Here is a 16,218-nt window from a genome sequence, read left to right as displayed (position 1 = left end):
TCATTCTGTATATTACTTTAGCAGCACATGTAAAATTGTCATGCCAATAAAGTTATTTGAACCAGCAACAACAGTGCCTAGGAGTGACATTTGGCGAAGTCAGTCACCAATTGTGTGCCCAAGATTCCTCCTTGCTAGCCACAGGCCTGCTTCTGTCCTTTCTCCTCCAAATAATTAATGGAAAGCTATACAGATGCAACAGGTTTGGAGCTTCCTCAGCCGGGCAAGAAGCAAGTCACCTGAAGGTGACTGCTCCCTGTTATAGGGCACAGGCTGAGTCAGTGCTGCTTTTACCCCGTTGCATCAGGAGCTTACAGAACTAGTTTTTCTTAGAAAGGGGGGGCGAGGAAAAGGAGGAGGGATGAAACCAGGCCTGCATCGGTTCTCAATCTTTGCCCACAAGCCCCATCCAACAGTCACTGGGGATAGGCACCCTCCACTGGTAAACATCCCTCACTAGGTTTCAGCTCCTTCTCTTACCCTCCATTCCTTTCTGCATTCTATGTAGGGCAGCCGCTGAGATTAGAGTCCATTTTGAGCCCCTTACTTCCTGAAGGCCTGCAGTGTATACATCTGTATTCACATGCAGAAGTTAAATACAGAACAGCGAAGGAGGCCAGGTCTCCAGCCTGCCCAGCTGTAGCCCGTGGAGAGGAGGAGCAATAGCTGCCTAGGGGTTAGAGCAGCAGGGTGAGACCCAGGGTTTAAATCCCCCTTCTCCCACTGATGCTCCTTGTGACCTTGGGCAAATCAAGTCACCCTTCATTGCCAGACAGGTACAGACTTAGAGCCTCATCTACTCAGCATTTCCCTATGGACACTGAGGAGCAGCCTAGGGGTTAGAGCAATGGGCACTGAAGCAGGGTAACTAGGGTTCAAATCTTAGGACCATTCCTTGTGACCTTGGGCAAGTCACTTTCTCCTCCAAGGTCTCGGGTACCAAAACTAAAGCGTGCGAGGCCTTTGGGGACAGAAATGCCTGCATGTGATCTGCCTTGAAGCTGAACCACATCTTGTGCAGAAGGGAAGCCCGGGACCGTGGAGCGGCGCAGCGCGTGCAGAAGGGAAGCCCGGGACCGTGGAGCGGAGCAGCGCGTGCAGAAGGGAAGCCCGGGACCGTGGAGCGGCGCAGCGCGTGCAGAAGGGAAGCCCGGGACCGTGGAGCGGAGCAGCGCGTGCAGAAGGGAAGCCCGGGACCGTGGAGCGGCGCAGCGCGTGCAGAAGGGAAGCCCGGGACCGTGGAGCGGAGCAGCGCGTGCAGAAGGGAAGCCCGGGACCGTGGAGCGGAGCAGCGCGTGCAGAAGGGAAGCCCGGGACCGTGGAGCGGCGCAGCGCGTGCAGAAGGGAAGCCCGGGACCGTGGAGCGGCGCAGCGCGTGCAGAAGGGAAGCCCGGGACCGTGGAGCGGAGCAGCGCGTGCAGAAGGGAAGCCCGGGACCGTGGAGCGGCGCAGCGCGTGCAGAAGGGAAGCCCGGGACCGTGGAGCGGAGCAGCGCGTGCAGAAGGGAAGCCCGGGACCGTGGAGCGGCGCAGCGCGTGCAGAAGGGAAGCCCGGGACCGTGGAGCGGAGCAGCGCGTGCAGAAGGGAAGCCCGGGACCGTGGAGCGGCGCAGCGCGTGCAGAAGGGAAGCCCGGGACCGTGGAGCGGAGCAGCGCGTGCAGAAGGGAAGCCCGGGACCGTGGAGCGGCGCAGCGCGTGCAGAAGGGAAGCCCGGGACCGTGGAGCGGCGCAGCGCGTGCAGAAGGGAAGCCCGGGACCGTGGAGCGGAGCAGCGCGTGCAGAAGGGAAGCCCGGGACCGTGGAGCGGCGCAGCGCGTGCAGAAGGGAAGCCCGGGACCGTGGAGCGGAGCAGCGCGTGCAGAAGGGAAGCCCGGGACCGTGGAGCGGCGCAGCGCGTGCAGAAGGGAAGCCCGGGACCGTGGAGCGGAGCAGCGCGTGCAGAAGGGAAGCCCGGGACCGTGGAGCGGAGCAGCGCGTGCAGAAGGGAAGCCCGGGACCGTGGAGCGGAGCAGCGCGTGCAGAAGGGAAGCCCGGGACCGTGGAGCGGAGCAGCGCGTGCAGAAGGGAAGCCCGGGACCGTGGAGCGGCGCAGCGCGTGCAGAAGGGAAGCCCGGGACCGTGGAGCGGCGCAGCGCGTGCAGAAGGGAAGCCCGGGACCGTGGAGCGGAGCAGCGCCTGCAGAAGGAAAGCCCGGGACCGTGGAGCGGCGCAGCGCGTGCAGAAGGGAAGCCCGGGACCGTGGAGCGGAGCAGCGCGTGCAGAAGGGAAGCCCGGGACCGTGGAGCGGAGCAGCGCGTGCAGAAGGGAAGCCCGGACCGTGGAGCGGCCCGGGACCGTGGAGCGGAGCAGCGCGTGCAGAAGGGAAGCCCGGGACCGTGGAGCGGCGCAGCGCGTGCAGAAGGGAAGCCCGGGACCGTGGAGCGGAGCAGCGCGTGCAGAAGGGAAGCCCGGGACCGTGGAGCGGAGCAGAAGGGAAGCCCGGGACCGTGGAGCGGAGCAGCGCGTGCAGAAGGGAAGCCCGGGACCGTGGAGCGGAGCAGCGCGTGCAGAAGGGAAGCCCGGGACCGTGGAGCGGCGCAGCGCGTGCAGAAGGGAAGCGCGGGACCGTGGAGCGGAGCAGCGCGTGCAGAAGGGAAGCCTGGGACCGTGGAGCGGCGCAGCGCGTGCAGAAGGGAAGCCCGGGACCGTGGAGCGGCGCAGCGCGTGCAGAAGGGAAGCCCGGGACCGTGGAGCGGAGCAGCGCGTGCAGAAGGGAAGCCCGGGACCGTGGAGCGGCCCGGGACCGTGGAGCGGAGCAGCGCGTGCAGAAGGGAAGCCCGGGACCGTGGAGCGGCGCAGCGCGTGCAGAAGGGAAGCCCGGGACCGTGGAGCGGCGCAGCGCGTGCAGAAGGGAAGCCCGGGACCGTGGAGCGGCGCAGCGCGTGCAGAAGGGAAGCCCGGGACCGTGGAGCGGAGCAGCGCGTGCAGAAGGGAAGCCCGGGACCGTGGAGCGGAGCAGCGCGTGCAGAAGGGAAGCCCGGGACCGTGGAGCGGAACAGCGCGTGCAGAAGGGAAGCCCGGGACCGTGGAGCGGCGCAGCGCGTGCAGAAGGAAAGCCCGGGACCGTGGAGTGGAGCAGCGCCTGCAGAAGGAAAGCCCGGGACCGTGGAGCGGCGCAGCGCGTGCAGAAGGGAAGCCCGGGACCGTGGAGCGGAGCAGCGCGTGCAGAAGGGAAGCCCGGGACCGTGGAGCGGAGCAGCGCGTGCAGAAGGAAAGCCCGGGACCGCGGCGCAGCGCAGCGCGTGCCTCCTCCCTCCCTCCCCCAGCCGTGCGCGAGCCGGGCCACTAGATGGTGGTCTCGGCTTTTGCCGGAGGCCTGGCAGGCTCGGCCCCGCCCCGTCGCCCGCCCCGTTCCTCGGTGGCGGAGATGCGTGCGCGGTGGCGGCGGCGGCTGCACGGCCTGCGAGGGGAAGGGCCCAGGAGCGGGACGGAGCCGCAGAGCGCGCCCGAGCCGCGCTTTTAGCCTCATTTGGTTCGTTTTGTTTTGGTTTTCTTTTTTTTTTCTTCCTTTCCTTCGCTGCCCCCGTAAACTTTTGCTCTTTTCGCCGAGGACATCATGGCCTGCGTCCGGAGCGCCGAGGCCGCCCGCCCCGCTGGAAGGGGGCGAGGAAGGTAAGCGGCGGGGGCGCCCGGGGACGGGAAGGCATCGGGCGGCGGGGGGGCCGCCCTGGCGCTGCCTTGCAAAGGGCCCGCTCCGCCCCCCCTACTCCTCGCCAGTCCCTCCAGCCGGAGCCAGGAAGTGCAGGCTCTTTTGTTCTGAGCTCTGCACTTCCTCACCTCTCCTCCTGCGCTGGGGAGAGAGAGAGAGGTCCTCCCCACCCCCGGGCTGCAGCTGCCAAGGGCTTCCCTCCACTTGATCTCCTTCCAGTCGGGCTGTTTTATTTCCCTTCCCGAAAGATTATGTAAACAGCCGTCAAGGAGACGGGGAGGAACCAGGGAGCTGCTGCTCACCCAAGCAGAATTTGCAAACTTTCCCCGACTCACAAAACGTGTTCCTGCTAGTAAAGGATTGGGGGGGGAGGGGGGCAAGGGTCTGACACTCAGGCCTATCCAGTACCGAGCGGTAGGAAGAGCTGCGTTAGTGCCTACGGCACCCGCGGTTACCGCCCGCACAGTGCAGCTCACCTACCGCTCGATCCTGAAGCCTAATTACATGCAAATGTAAGCCGCGTCCGAAAAGCCTTAGGCCCGCGCAACCCAGGATACTGGATAGAGCGCCTATACAGGATCCTGGGTGCGCGGGCCTAAGGCTTCACGCCACGCTGGTATCTGTCATTTCAAATGGAAATGACAGATACCAGAAGTCGGGACTGCCAGTCCCCCCTCCCCTCCTCCCGAAGCAGGGCGCGAAAAGCAGCCTTGCTCCGGGAGGAGGGGAGAAGAGACAGCGGCGAAGCTTTCCCCCAGCCCGAACCCGACCCCCAACCGGACCGCTGTCAGTCTGTTCTCCCTCCTCACGGAGCAAGGCTGCTTTTCGCGCCCTGCTCCGGGAGAGGGGAGAAGAGATGACAGCGGCGAAACTGAGCGGCGAAGCCCGAACCCGACAAGCGACGAAACTAAAAAAAAAAAAAGAAAAGCAATTTTTTTTTTTTTCAAAATTGACAATTTTGGTTTTTTTCCAAAAGCGACTTACTTTTGGGATCTGTCAAGATCCCAAAAGTAAGTCGCTTTTGGACGCAAGCAAAACTTACTTTTTACAGCCATCTGCAGGAACACGACCTGGCTCCGTAGCTCCTCCCGAAGACAAAGATGGCCGCCTGCACGGGGAAAGCGTGCAATTGGCCGCTCAAGACGTGACATCGTGACGTCACGTCTTCAGCGGCCAATTGTACGCTTTCCCGTGTCTTCGGGAGGAGCTACGGAGCCAGGTTGTGTTCCTGCTGTAAAAAGTAAGTTTTGCTTGCGTCCAAAAGCGACTTACTTTTGGGATCTTGACAGATCCCAAAAGTAAGTCGCTTTTGGAAAAAAACCAAAATTGTCAATTTTGAAAAAAAAAAAAAAATTGCTTTTCTTTTTTTTTTAGTTTCGCCGCTCAGTTTCGTCGCTTGTCGGGTCCGGGTTTGGGGTTGGGGGGCCGGGTCGGGTTCGGGCTTTGCCGCTCAGTTTCGCCGCTGTAAAAAGTAAGTTTTTAAATTTTTTGCAGGTGTCCGGGCTGGGGGAAAGCTTCGCGGCTGTCAGTGTCCCCCCTCCTCCCGGAGCAGGGCGGCTTTTCCGCCCTGCTCCGGGAGGAGGGGGGACACTGAAAAGTCGCTTTGCCGTTGCAGTCTCCGTGGCAGCCCCAGTCCGGACATCGGAGGGGGGCTGCAACTTTTTTTTCGCTTTTTTTTTTTTTGGCTTCGGGAGCAGGGGAGAGGACTGGGGCTGCCACGGGGACCGGCACCCACGATCGCGGCCGGGGCAGGTGAGCAGGGGCTGGGGGAAAGCTTGCCACCTACCCTTACCCATGCCTCTACCGCCTGGGTCAGGGTAGGCGGTAAGTTTGCGAGAAAACGGCAGGGAAAGGTAGCGTTAGTCACAGCGCGGGTTACGGGATGCTAGGGGAATAGCTAATTGGCTCGTTTGCATGCAATATCGAGCTAATTCGCTCGTTTGCATGCAGTATGCATGCCGCGGGCGGAAGGGGTTACCCGGGGAATTTAGGACGCGGTAGAACTAGGTTAAAGGGGATTCGGGATCGCAGGAAGAGCTAACGCAGCCGGAACGTGAGTTAGAAGCGGCTTAGGAGCAGGGTAAACACGGCCGCACTTTACAGGATAGGCCTGACTGATCGGTGCCAGGAGCGGATACGCAGGGGTGGGCACAGGGCAAAGCTAGCCCACGTGGCATGGGGGGGGGTCGGGCACCCTGCTCTCCCAGCCGTGGCATGGGGGGGTGTCGGGCACCCTGCTCCCCCAGCCGTGGCATGGGGGGGGTCGGGCACCCTGCTCCCCCAGCCGTGGCATGGGGGAGGTCGGGCACCCTGCTCCCCCAGCCGTGGCATGGGGGAGGTCGGGCACCCTGCTCTCCCAGCCGTGGCATGGGGGGGGGGGTCGGGCACCCTGCTCCCCCAGCCGTGGCATGGGGGAGGTCGGGCACCCTGCTCTCCCAGCCGTGGCATGGGGGAGGTCGGGCACCCTGCCCCCCAGCCGTGGCATGGGGAAGGTCGGGAACCCTGCTCCCCCAGCCGTGGCATGGGGAAGGTCGGGAACCCTGCTCCCCCAGCCGTGGCATGGGGGTCGGGCACCCTGCTCTCCCAGCCGTGGCATGGGGGGGGGTCAGGCACCCTGCTCCCCCAGCCGTGGCATGGGGGGGGTCGGGCACCCTGCTCCCCCAGCCGTGGCATGGGGGTCGGGCACCCTGCTCTCCCAGCCGTGGCATGGGGGGGGTCGGGAACCCTGCTCTCCCAGCCGTGGCATGGGGGAGGTCGGGCACCCTGCTCCCCCAGCCGTGGCATGGGGGAGGTCGGGCACCCTGCTGCCCCAGCCGTGGCATGGGGGGGGTCGGGCACCCTGCTCTCCCAGCCGTGGCATGGGGGAGGTCGGGCACCCTGCTGCCCCAGCCGTGGCATGGGGGGGGTCGGGCACCCTGCTCTCCCAGCCGTGGCATGGGGGAGGTCGGGCACCCTGCTCCCCCAGCCGTGGCATGGCAATTTCTATACGCGCTGCAAAGCGATTCAAGGGGATTTATAAGTAGTAACAATGAGAGAAAATAAAACAGGACCATCCCAGGATTTTGGAGATGCTCAGTATTGCCTCTGGTCAGAAGGCAGGATATGACCTACTTTACTGCTATACCTGCTCTTTCCCGTGGGATTAGACAAGAGTTTTTCCTACCCCTCCCCCCCCCCTTCCCTGCCAGATGCTCTGAAGAGGGAAGGAAGGTCGAGAGAGGCTGACCGGTGGCACACGGGAGGCCGGCCTCTCTCTGCTGGGCACGTCGGTACAGTCGCTGGCTGGTAGGAGACGAGGCCTGTAGCGTGGCCTACAGCTCATGAGAAAGGAAGGGGTGGCAGGAAGGCCACGGTGTGAGTTTAACACGATCAGAGGGGGCAGCAGTGCTGGTCGCACAGCTCAGCGCCGTCCTGTGCCCTCTCTAGCAACGTCCCTCATCAGCCGGGTGACACCAGGGTCTGGTCTTCATCCACTAACCCAGTACTGATAGCACCAAGTGGCAGGGTGGGCCTTACTATTTACAAACTTAATTTAAAACTGCAGCCATAAATATATCTTTGAATAAAACTGCCTGAGTTCTTTTAAACCAAATGCTGCTGCTGCTGCCGCCTCTCACCACCCTTAGCTCCCTGTTCCCTCCTCCTTCAGCGCTTCACCTCCCCCTCTCTTTCTCTCAGGTTACTCAGATGCTGAAATATATTAAGTTTCACGGCGGCAGCGCTGAGCCTCCAGCCTCCCTCTGTCCACAGCCCGCCCCCCCCCCCCCATAACATCTGGTATTCCCCAAAGCTCCGCCTTTCCCTAAGATTATTTCCGTAAAGGGCTGCCCCCTCCCTCGTTGCCACACGGTCCTTCTCACCTTGCTACGGCTCCGGCGTGCTCGCTCCTCTTCCGGTCTGCTGCGCCACATCTGTAACTCGCCGAGCTCTGGCCACCCCCTCCTCCTTGCTCCCCCCCCCCCGCCCCATATTATCCATCCCCCCGCATGTGCACAAACCTCCGACGCGTCCCATCACAGGATCTTATATTATCTACGTGTGACCCGAGCTTCTCTTCTGTCACCCGCTCCCTGTCCTGCACCTCTTCCAGTCCGTTTCCTATCAGTCTCGCACCTTGGAAACGACTCTTCTCCCTGCTTCAGGAAGAGGGTGAGTTCAGAGCAACCATTTGCTCCCTCACCACCTCCTCAGTAATCGCTGATGGCTACAGGTTCCGGTTTTAAAAGGGGGCTCTCTCATTCCGTACCTGCCGGCAAAATGCTTGGCTGAGAGCGGGCACGGGGAGCCTCCCCCCCCCCCGTGCGTAGGCCTGAGTTGGTCTCGCTCTTTTCAGACTCTCCTCCTGGTATTTACCCCAACCGCCCTCATGATGGGAGCCACCCTACGAGGGCCGGGCACGTTGCAATGTTTGTGGGCCTTTACCTGTGCGAAGAAGGAAAGGACCAGCACAGCCCTTTTGTCCTCTTCTTCATGATGATAGACTAGGAAGACCTTTAGGGACCTTTTGAGGACTTTCAGTGGAGATCTAGCGGTAGCATTGGTCCTGGAGAAAGCTGCCACCTCTGTAGGCCGCGTTAATGCTAGGTCAGTGTTTGCCGAGCCTCTCCAGGAGGGCACACCCAGGCGGTTGGGTTTTCAGGATATCTGTAAGGAATACGTGTGCCGGTCTCTCGTGCATGTTAATTGTGGCGAGTACCTAGGTGAGCCTGCAGCAGAGAAGCTGGGCGGCACCGCTCTGGGTGACGACGTAGGACCTGAGCTTTCCAGGCCACGCGTGATGTCTGCAGAAGGGGGAGGCCCGGTGCAGTGGTGTTCTCGAAAGTCTTACCTGCTGCTTCTCTTGCTGGCCCTCTAAAGGTATCTCGGGCTACGGACATTCCCGCGCCTTAGCAGAGCATTAGCGTCCACGGGGACTGGCGGTGGTCTCTGGCCCTCGCTTTCTCGTTTCTGGGGGCCGAGACTGAGCGGGAGCCCCGCTCCTCACCCACATCCTGGCACGCGTGCGGCCAGCTGATTGACGGATTTTCTTTTCGTCGACCGGAGGACAGAGCTGTCGGTAAAACCATTCTGTTGTGTCGTAGCAGATGGCCGTGGTCAGTTTGGACTGGTGCGGTGGACTGAGGCTTAGCTGGGAAAACGAGAGAGATCCAGACACGTTCCTTCATAAACTGGTGGGTCCTGGGGGCCGAGCTCAAGGGACGGCATCATCTCATTGAGGCGGAAGGGCATTGGCTGGTACCGCGGTTTGTGGTGGTGCCCAACCAAGCCGAGTGCTCCGTGTGCAGAGGATCTGCCCAGTGATGAGTTCCCGAATCCCAACCCAAAATGAATGAAGACGCCTCCACCACCATAGTAGTTCCAGCCTTTTTTTTTTTTTGCCACACACTGGCACCTAAACTGAAAAAGCTTGTCATCCAGAGCAGAGGAGTCCTTAGTCGTAAACTGGCTTCCCTAAACTTGGTTGACAACAGTGCCACGGTTTCCAGTGAAAGTACAGGGGATGATGGGATCTGGTGAAAGGGTTCATTTACATTTATTAGGATTTGTGAATCGCCTAACACAAAAAGGCCTAGCGATGAACAAAATAACATACATAATCATAAAAAAAGCATATACAAAATCGTGAAGACTTAAAAAATTAACTAAAAAAACCCATAAAATTTAAAAAATAAATAAATAACATTAAAACAAGGAAGTAACCCATCATAATATAAAATAGTCAATAACAGATGAAATAAATTAAGCAGCTACAAATAAGCTAACTTTAAAAAGAAAGGAAGGAAGCTGGCTACGCCCACGATGCTTGCACGGCTGCTGGTGGAAAGGGTGAGGAAAACACCTAAAAGGCAACCTGTGTGCCAGTCTGATCAGGTGCTGGCTGGAGCTCTGTGCCAGATAGAAAACCCAGGCGAGAGGGAACTATCAGGGCCGAGCAGTACCCGGTCCTTCCCGCACCCTCTGTGCTGTCATCCAGGCACCCAGAGGCAGGAGAGGGAGGCCCTTGCCTCAAGTGTAGGCCTGCACTCCGTTTGGCAAGAGAGAGAGAGAGCCAGAAACCGTGAGTCTGGCAGCCAGGAACATCCTACATCAGCCGCCGCCACCTCCAGCGCGCGAGGCCTCTGCCAGAGCTGAAATGGGTGAGACCCCAGCTGGCCGCACATATAACTGGGCTCCGGGGCCGTTGTAGTCTGCTGGACCCTGAAACGCAACCCAGTTTCACGTCATGCTGTTTTGTTCTCGGCGCCATTAGGCCGGGGGGGACGGGGTGGACCTTGCCAGTCGGGCTGTAATGCAGCGAGGCCTCTCCGATCCGGGAGCGCTCTGTGCCCTCTGTAGTCTTTGCCCTTGAGCGTGGCTGCAGGCCGCCTCGGGGTGGGGGAGGGGGGGGGGGATGCGGTCAGAGAGCTGCGTTCATGCCGGCATCTAGGGGGCAAATAAAATAATAATTAAAAAAAAAAAAGGCCTAGGGCTTCGTTAAGTACAGGCTTTTCTCATATTCTGTGGGGGGAAAGAAAGGGGCTACTGAGTCCGGCCCTTTGGGAGCCGAGTTCCTAGGGAAGGAGCGGCTGCAGGTTCTGTGTTAGCAGCGTCCCGCCGCTCTCGTCTTTTGCTGGCATTTGGAAGCCATGGGGGGGTGGCCGGGCCCCCATGGGCAAGCAGCGCCCCCCCCCCCCCCGCTCTTTCCTCCACGGGATCTGGAGGCACCGCTGATGCTGCGTGGGGGGTGCGGTAGGGGACATCTTAAATGCGCCAGTAAATCTTAACTGCGTTATTCCTTTATCAAATATTTAAGGCCGTTTCACTTTGCATAACAGCGCCGACAAATCCTGGTGCAGGGACTTCTTTTGTCAGTTTGATTGATTCCTGTTGGTTCTCGCTCCCTGGCTGGTGAGTGAGGTAACTGCTTGGTTGGTGAGCTGCGTGGGTGCTCTGCTGGTTTGGCTCGCGCTCCAGGTTTTAGCGGGGGGGGGGCTCCCGGCCTGGCTGATGGCGCTGCTCTGTTTGTTTTTAATTTCCTAAAGACGGCGAGAGAAGCAGAAGTGCTTGGGCAGAGGAAGGGAGGCTCTCGGTGTGAGGAAATGCTGCCTTACCTCGAAGGACGGTGGATTGCCTCCTCCCGTGGCCTGGAATCTCCCCCCCCCCCCGTAGCACGTGGTGGCGGCGAGCGAAAACAACGGGGAAAAGTGCGAGCCTGCCCGGGCCAGGGAGAGCGACGGGTCAGGGACCCGCGGGGGGTCTGCGTGGGGAACGCAGTAGGCAGGGGCCGGCTGGGTGGGCCGGGAAGTCCTTGGTCTGGCGACTGCTGGGATTTTGCAGAGGAGGAGGGGGGTTCTGTGTTACTCAGGACCGTGGCGGACAGACGGACAGCTGCATCCCCCCGGTCTCTTGTAAAGCTGCTGCCGCTGTTCATGAGTTGTCGGGGAGCCGGGGTGGAGAGGTTTCAGGGTGGTGTAGTTGTCGGGGAGCGGGGTGGAGAGGTTTCAGGGTGGTGTAGTTGTCGGGGAGCGGGGTGGAGAGGTTTCAGGGTGGTGGTAGTTGTCGGGGAGCGGGGTGGAGAGGTTTCAGGGTGGTGTAGTTGTCGGGGAGCGGGGTGGAGAGGTTTCAGGGTGGTGTAGTTGTCGGGGAGCAGGGTGGAGAGGTTTCAGGGTGGTGTAGTTGTCGGGGAGCGGGGTGGAGAGGTTTCAGGGTGGTGTAGTTGTCGGGGAGCCGGGGTGGAGAGGTTTCAGGGTGGTGTAGTTGTCGGGGAGCGGGGTGGAGAGGTTTCAGGGTGGTGTAGTTGTCGGGGAGCGGGGTGGAGAGGTTTCAGGGTGGTGTAGTTGTCGGGGAGCGGGGTGGAGAGGTTTCAGGGTGGTGTAGTTGTCGGGGAGCGGGGTGGAGAGGTTTCAGGGTGGTGTAGTTGTCGGGGAGCCGGGGTGGAGAGGTTTCAGGGTGGTGTAGTTGTCGGGGAGCCGGGGTGGAGAGGTTTCAGGGTGGTGTAGTTGTCGGGGAGCGGGGTGGAGAGGTTTCCGGGTGGTGTAGTTGTCGGGGAGCCGGGGTGGAGAGGTTTCAGGGTGGTGTAGTTGTCGGGGAGCCGGGGTGGAGAGGTTTCAGGGTGGTGTAGTTGTCGGGGAGCAGGGTGGAGAGGTTTCAGGGTGGTGTAGTTGTCGGGGAGCCGGGGTGGAGAGGTTTCAGGGTGGTGTAGTTGTCGGGGAGCAGGGGTGGAGAGGTTTCAGGGTGGTGTAGTTGTCGGGGAGCGGGGTGGAGAGGTTTCAGGGTGGTGTAGTTGTCTGGGAGCGGGGTGGAGAGGTTTCAGGGTGGTGTAGTTGTCTGGGAGCGGGGTGGAGAGGTTTCAGGGTGGTGTAGTTGTCGGGGAGCCGGGGTGGAGAGGTTTCAGGGTGGTGTAGTTGTCGGGGAGCCGGGGTGGAGAGGTTTCAGGGTGGTGTAGTTGTCGGGGAGCCGGGGTGGAGAGGTTTCAGGGTGGTGTAGTTGTCGGGGAGCCGGGGTGGAGAGGTTTCAGGGTGGTGTAGTTGTCGGGGAGCGGGGTGGAGAGGTTTCAGGGTGGTGTAGTTGTCGGGGAGCCGGGGTGGAGAGGTTTCAGGGTGGTGTAGTTGTCGGGGAGCCGGGGTGGAGAGGTTTCAGGGTGGTGTAGTTGTTGGGGAGCCGGGGTGGAGAGGTTTCAGGGTGGTGTAGTTGTTGGGGAGCGGGGTGGAGAGGTTTCAGGGTGGTGTAGTTGTTGGGGAGCGGGGTGGAGAGGTTTCCGGGTGGTGTAGTTGTTGGGGAGCGGGGTGGAGAGGTTTCCGGGTGGTGTAGTTGTTGGGGAGCGGGGTGGAGAGGTTTCAGGGTGGTGTAGTTGTTGGGGAGCGGGGTGGAGAGGTTTCAGGGTGGTGTAGTTGTTGGGGAGCGGGGTGGAGAGGTTTCCGGGTGGTGTAGTTGTTGGGGAGCAGGGGTGGAGAGGTTTCCGGGTGGTGTAGTTGTTGGGGAGCAGGGTGGAGAGGTTTCAGGGTGGTGTAGTTGTTGGGGAGCGGGGTGGAGAGGTTTCAGGGTGGTGTAGTTGTTGGGGAGCGGGGTGGAGAGGTTTCAGGGTGGTGTAGTTGTTGGGGAGTGGGGTGGAGAGGTTTCCGGGTGGTGTAGTTGTTGGGGAGCTGGGGTGGAGAGGTTTCCGGGTGGGTGTTTCTGCTATTCATGGAAATTAATTTGCTGTTAGTAAATGTTTGGTTTGTTTTGTATGTGAGCGGATGCCGAGGCTGCTTACAACACCGGTGTTAATTTAATGATTTATAAATCACCTTTCCTAACGGTGTTAAACAAGGCCGCGTGCACTTGGAACATTTCTACAGCGTGGCCAGGCAGCAGCGCGCTTACAAGGCGGCTCAGTCCAGTTACAACAGGGTGTGAACAGCCCTGCCCCGCCACCCCAGAAGCTTCTGCGCGGAGCGAGCCCTGTAGAGAGAGGGAGCCCCAAGGCGCCTGGCTGGACGGGATGTGTGGGTGGACTTGGAGAATGCTTGGGTCCCCTGGCCCTTTCGTGCTCAGTCAGGAGGGATAAAATAGGTTTACCTGTGCCGAATTACAGCTAAGCTTAGAACTTCAGCCCTTAAGGCTCACGAGAGGAACATAAGAAATTGCCTTGCTGGGTCGGACCAAGGGTCCATCAAGCCCAGCATCCTGTTTCCAACAGAGGCCAAAAACCAGGCCACAAGAACCTGGCAATTACCCAAACACTAAGAAGATCCCATGCCACTGATGCAATTAATAGCAGTGGCTATTCCCTAAGTAAACTTGATTAATAGCCATTAATGGACTTCTCCTCCAAGAACTTATCCAAACCTTTTTTGAACCCAGCTACACTAACTGCACTAACCACATCCTCTGGCAACAAATTCCAGAGCTTTAGTGTGCGTTGAGTGAAAAAGAATTTTCTCCGATTAGTCTTAAATGTGCTACTTGCTAACTTCATGGAGTGCCCCCTACTCCTTGTATTATCCGAAAATAACCGATTCACATCTCCTCGTTCAAGACCTCTCATGATCTTAAAGACCTCTATCATATCCCCCCTCAGCCGTCTCTTCTCCAAGCTGAACAGCCCTAATCTCCTTCAGCCTTTCCTCATAGGGAAGCTGTTCCATCCCCTTTATCATTTTGGTTGCCCTTCTCTGTACCTTCTCCATTGCAAAAGGAAGGTAAGAGGTCAAGCAGCCGGGCAGGTGGTAGGGGCGGAGCCTGGAGTAGCACAGTCGTGAGGCATAGCCCAGTCATTTGGATCCTGGGTTTGATGCTCCGGGCTCAGGCTGTTGTTTCTCGGGCCTGGAAGAACCACAGACTGACCGAAGGATCAGAAACGCCTGCATTGGAGTCCTGCGAGAGGCACTGGTCAGCTCCCGCACCTTGGAGTGATGCTGATGAGAGAAGGCTCGCTGCCATTCCGAGGAGAGCTGCAACCTCCCTGGCAGATCAGCGCATTTCTTCTTGACCCTTGCCCTTTGCAGTTAGCGGGTCCAGCTCGGTCTGGGCCTGCACATTTTGGTTCTTATTAATCTCAGTCAGTTACAGCTCTGCCCGGTCCATCCTAGAGTTAGGTAAGAGACACAGCAGGAAACCACAGAGCCAAGGAGCGAGAGTCATCGGCGACGGAGGCCCTAAGTGAGCAGATCACCTGCATTTATATCGCTAAATGAAACAAGACCCGACAGTCTGAAAGCTGTGGAGAGCTCCTGCAGTAACTCTGGCAGCTTTTTTTTCTTTAGCTAATGCATCTGTCGCAATCCTTCCTGATGAGCAAACCCAATTGCTCCCATGGGACCTCTGCCTTTCCTCTGGCTGGGGCTTGGTGTGAGCAGAGGCGGGAGGGGAGGTCGCCGGGAATCCCGGTTCTGGGAAAGCCAGGAGTGGAAGGAAGGAGCCCCCATAACGTTTACCGTCCTGCGGTTCTGGAAAGGTCCCCCCCGGGAGCACGCGGCGGTGTGCGAGGCCAGAAAGGTTAAGGAGGTGTCCAGAGCATCCGCTAGCATCACTGCCGGGTCCCCACAGCAAAGCTCTGGAAGAAAACTGGGGCGATCTAGAGAAAATGATTGCAGTGCTTTTTTTTATTTTCCAGAGGGATCTAGCGGGGGAAACTCTCTGGCTGCAGGAGGGAGTGATGGGGACACCGGTCCTCACTGCTTCAAGACTGCTGAAGGATTGTCAGATTGTGAGAGCTGAAAACCATTAGCCACTCTCTTGCTTTTGTTCTCTCTTGAGACTGAATAAACTGGAGTATCGCTCTCGGCCTCCTTTTGGCTGGGAGCGCAGATCCTGCGCTCGGATGTGAGCTAAGGGTGATTTCTCCTTGGCCTTGCGGCTGAGATTAAGGACCTGCGCAATACGGGAGCGTGGGAGGATTGATGCCCTGTTACCCAGTCACCATTGGGGACACCGAGATGTATTCACTTCCTGCTGAAGTAGGAGAATTAAATTCGCTGCAAAAAAAAAAGTACAAGACTGTAACGAGACGGAGTAAGCAGACGGTGCTGAACTCTTCCCTTTCTTAAAGAGCTTACTGGTGATAACCAGAGCGTGGCGAGAGAGAGAATAAATATCCGGAGCTGGGGTTAGTACCCACCGAGTCCCGAGTTCTAATCCCATGCTTGTTTTTTTTCCTCCCACCATTAGCTGGACGCAGCTCTCCTTGGAAAGAGCAGCGTGTGTTCGCCATTTGCTCAGCAACACTTGTGAGCACAGCACTAGGTGGGAAGAGCTGAACTTGACTCTCTTTAGGAGTAAATGCACCCTGTTGTGGCCTTGCAGCCTCACCGGTCCTGGAAATAGCTGGATTTCTCCTTTGCATGCCGCGATACCTCTTTGGACCTTCTTAGAAAGAAACCAGAACTGGGGTCGCACATAAGCTACGCGGCGTCTTCAGATGCCCCTGGTTCGTGCTCCCGTGCGTTCTCATCCTCGTCTTGCATAATTCTTACCCAGGCCCTAGTGAGAGGGACTGCAGCTCGCAGAGGGGGTCATTATTGTAATTAAAGATGGCTTTAGCCACAATTTAGCAGACTTCAAAGGCAGTGCTGCGTGAGTAGAAGGCGCTGGGCTTGTACAAGGCAGGGGTCTGAGTAACCTTCAGGTGAGCGGCACACACGAGGCTCAGCACGGCTTTGTGTGTCTGGGGAACGGGCGCCGAGCTCCTGTCTCCTGTCTGTTGATCCTTGGCGGACTCTGAGGTGGCTCCGTGTTGATAGTGATGATGCAGGTTTCTAGAGCCCTGCACGTGGTAATTCTCTGGGTTATAGAGTCTCTACTTACAGTTTGAATTAAGGAGGCCATGTGACTTGCTCAGGGTCAGATAGCGAGGGATGGAACCAGGCTCTCTGCCCTACTTTAACCTAATATAGATGAGTTTATTTGCTTGATTAATTGCAATTTCATCAAAACATTAATGCTGATTTATTTCTGCCCACTTATAGTGATAAGATCATGCAAAGCAGATTACATAATGAATATACAAACAGTAAAGTAATAGTGTAATGGTAAAATACAACAGTGATAAAACAATGTTAATAACAATTTAC

The 16,218-nt window shown here is 58.7% G+C and overlaps 1 protein-coding gene across 6 annotated transcripts in view; it reads left to right on the top strand.

The window, feature by feature from the left end:
- Positions 1 to 3,390: 3,390 nt before the first annotated feature.
- RAI1 (retinoic acid induced 1) overlaps positions 3,391 to 16,218 on the top strand; it is a 171,922-nt gene continuing 159,094 nt past the window's right edge. For 4 of the 6 annotated variants that reach the window (XM_029576488.1, XM_029576484.1, XM_029576487.1 and 1 more), the window contains exon 1: positions 3,391 to 3,651. The gene's annotated coding sequence lies outside the window, so the exon portion shown is untranslated. The remainder of the gene's footprint in view (positions 3,652 to 16,218) is intronic. The other 2 variants (XM_029576486.1, XM_029576485.1) reach the window with 2 other exon arrangements.

The sequence above is a fragment of the Rhinatrema bivittatum genome, chromosome 14 (assembly GCF_901001135.1).
Source record: "Rhinatrema bivittatum chromosome 14, aRhiBiv1.1, whole genome shotgun sequence".
Lineage (NCBI taxonomy): Eukaryota > Metazoa > Chordata > Amphibia > Gymnophiona > Rhinatrematidae > Rhinatrema > Rhinatrema bivittatum.
This window is presented reverse-complemented; position numbering and strand designations above follow the sequence as displayed.